Below are 4,019 nucleotides of genomic sequence, written 5' to 3'. Positions count from 1 at the left end.
AATATTATGAAAAACTATAAGTGAAAAAATGAACAAACTGGGAGAAAGGGATATACCCCTAGAAACATATAAAGTTTTAAAACTGAAACAGGAAGAAATAGAAAACTTGAATAGACTGATAACCAGCAAAGGAGTTGAACCAGTAATAAAAAACCTCCCAGAAACAAAAGTCCAGGGCCATATAGATTTACAGATGTACTGTACCAAATATCTAAAGTAAAGTTAATATCTATTCTTCTCAAAATGTTCCAAAAAATACAAAAGGAATAAAATTTTCCAAATTCATTCTATGAGGCCACCATTATCTTGATACCAAAACCAGATAAAGACTCCACTAAACAAGAGAATTACAGGACAATACACGTGATGAACATGGATGCAAAAGTTTCCAATAAAATACTAGCATATTGAATCCAACATTACCTTAAAATAATAATTTACCACGATCAGATGGGATTAATTCCTGGGTTGCCAGGGTGGTTCAATATTCAAAAATCAATGATATACCACCTGGATAAAATAAAGGATATGGATCCTACGGTCTTTTCAGTAGGTGCAGAAAAACTGTTGACACATACATCTATACATGGTAAAAAACCTCAATAAAGTAGGTTTAGAGGGAACATATCTCAACATAATAAAGATCATATACAAAAACCCACAGCTAATATCCTCTTCAGGAGGGAAAAACTCAAAAATTTTCCTCTATCATTAGGAGCAAGACAGGGATGTCCACTCTCACCACTGCTATTTAACATAGTACTGGAAGTCCTAACCTCAGCAATCAGACAACAAAAAGAAATATAAGACATCCAAATGGACAATGAAAAAGTAAAACTTTCACCACATGCAGAGGGCATGATACTATATATAGAAAACACAAAAGACTCCCCTAAAAATTGCTAGAACTAATACTCAAATTCAGCAAATTTGCAATATATAAAATCAATATACTGTTGCACTTCTATATACCAATAATGATGTAGCAGAAAAATAAATTAATTTAGAAATTCTATTTACAATTGCACCAAAAACAATATGATACTTAGTAATAAACCTAACCAAAGAGCTGAAAGACCTGTACTCTGAAAACTATAAAATACTGATGAAAGATATTGAAGATAACACAAAGAAATGGTAAAACTTTCTATGCTCATGGAAAAAAATATTGTTTACTACTCAAAGCAGTCTACACATTTAATGCAATTTCTATTATAATATCAACAGTATTTTTCACAGAGGTGAGCACAAACAATCCTAAAATTTGTATGGAATCACAATAGACCCCAAATAGCCAATGAAACCTTGAAAAAGAACAGCAGAGCTAGAGGTTTCACAAATTCTAGACTTCGAGATACATTACAATGTCTTGAAGTGTTCAAGACAGGGTGGTACTGGAATAAACATAGACATATAGATCAATGGAACAGAATAGAAAACCCAGAAATGAACTCACAACTATATGGATAATTAATCTTTGACAAAGAAGAAAGTGTATTCAATAATAAAAAGATAGCCTCTTCAAAAAATGGTGCTGTGGAAACTGGACAGCAACATGCAAAAGAATAAAACAGGACCACTTTATTATACCATGCACAAAAATAAAGGAGAAAAAAAAAAAGAAAGAAAGAAACGGAGGAAAACTGGGAAACAGAGTCTTCAGTGTAGAGAACAAATTGATGGATACCAAAAAGGAAGTGGTGGGGGGGCATGGGTAAAATAGGTGATGGGGATTTAGGAAGGCCCTTGTGATCAGGACTGGATTCTGCATGGAAGTTTTGAACCCCTATATTGTACACCTGAAGCTAATATTACACTGTATGCTAACTAACTGGAATTTAAATAAAAACTTTAAAAATAGATATATACACCATTGGAATATAATGGAAAGCCTAGTAATAAAACCATGCATAAGAAAGAGTATCCAATAGGAAAAAAAAGACAGTCTCTGTAGCAAATGGTGCTGGGAGAACTGGACAGCAACATGCAAAAGAATGAAGCTGGACCACTTTCTTAAACCATACACAAAATTAAACTCAGAATGGACGAATGACCTAAATGTGAGAAAGGAAACTATCAAAACCCTACAGGAGAAAACAGGCAACAACCTCTTTGACCTCAGCTGCAGCAATATCTTGCTCGACACATCTCCAAAGACAAGGGAAATAAAAGCAAAAATGAACTATTGGGACATCATCAAGATAAAAAACAAACACAAAACAAAACAAACAAAAAAACTCAAAAACCTTCTGCAATGCAAAGGAAACAGCAAAACTAAAAGGCAACCAATGGAATGGGAAAATATTTTTTCAAATGACATATTGGATTTAGGGCGCCTGGATGGCTCAGTCGGTTGAGTGTCCGACTTTGGCTCAGGTCATGATCTCCCGATTTGTGGGTTCGAGCCCTGTGTCAGGCTCTGTGCTGAAAGCTCAGGGCCTGGATCCTGCTTCAGATTCTGTGTCTCCCTCTCTCTCTGCCTTTGTCCCCCATTCACAGTCTGTCTCTCTCTCCTTCAGAAATAAATAAACATTAAAAAAATTTTTAACGGGGTTAGTATACAAAATCTATAAAGAATTTAGCAAACCCAACACCTGAAAAACAAATAATCCAGTGAATAAATGGGCAAAAGACATGAATAGATTATTTTCTAAAGAAGACATCTAGATGGCTAACAGACACATGAAAAGATGCTCAACATTCATTGTCAGGGAAATATAAATCAAAACCACACTGAGATATCGCCTCACACCAGTCAGAGTAGCTAAAGTGAACAACTCAGTAAACAACAGATGCTGGCAAGGATGTGGAGAAACAGGAACCCTCTTGCACTGTTGGTAGGAATGTAAACTGGTGCAGCCACTCTGGATAACAGTGTGGAGGTTCCTCCAAAAATTAAAAATGGAACTACCCTATGACCCAGCAATAGTACTACTAGGAATTTATCCAAAAGATATAGGAGTGTTGATTCATAGGGATACATGTACTCCAATGTTTATAGCAGCACTTTCAATAATAGCCAAATTATGAAAAGAAGCTAAATGGCCATAAAAGGATGAATGGGTAAAGAAGATGTGGCTTATATATACAATGGAATACTACTTGGCATTGAGAAGGAATAAAATAATGCCATTTGCAGCAATGTGGATGGAATTGGAAGGCATTATATGGTAAGTGAAATAAGTCAGTCAGAGAAAGACAGATATAATATGTTTTCACTCATATGTGGATCTTGAGAAACTTAACCGAAGGACATGGGAGAAGGGAAGGGGAAATAGTTACAAACAGTGAGGGAAGGAGGCAAACCTCAAGAGACTCTTAAATACAGAGAACAAACTGAGGGTGAATGGGGGGAGGGGAAAATGGGTGATGGGCATTGAAGAGGGCACTTGTTGGGATGAGCACTGGGTCTTGTATGTAAGTGATGAATCACAGGAATCTACCCCCAAAACCAAGAGCACACTGTACACAATATGTGTTAGCCAACTTGACAATCACATATTAAAAAATAAAATTAAATACAACAGTATATATATGGTCACCTAATATTTGAAAAGGTAGCCAAGAATATTAACTGAGAAAGGATAATCTGTTTAATAAATTATGCTGGGTAAAGTATATGCCAAAATAATGCAAAATAATAACATTTTACCCCTATTTTATACCTCTACCACAAATTAACTTGAAATGGCTTTAAGACTTAAATGTAATACCTGGAACTTTAAAAGTGTTGGGAGAAAATATAGAGCAAAAGCTCTTTGACATAGGTCTTGTCAATGATTTAAGGGTATGGCAAGAAAAGCACAAACAACAAAAATAAAAATTAGAAAGTATGACTACAAAAAACTAAAAAGCTTCTCCACAACAAAAGAAAGAAATCAACAAAATGAAAGGATGACTACATAACTGGAGAAAATATTTCCACTATGGAAGTCCTTCAAAAAAATAATAATTGAACTCATATGATCCAATAATCCCACTTCTTGTTATGTATCCAAGGAAATGTAAGCAATATGTCA

This window comes from Panthera uncia (assembly GCF_023721935.1).
Source record: "Panthera uncia isolate 11264 chromosome A1 unlocalized genomic scaffold, Puncia_PCG_1.0 HiC_scaffold_17, whole genome shotgun sequence".
Taxonomy (NCBI): Eukaryota; Metazoa; Chordata; class Mammalia; order Carnivora; family Felidae; genus Panthera; species Panthera uncia.
Note: the sequence above shows the minus strand (reverse complement) of the source record.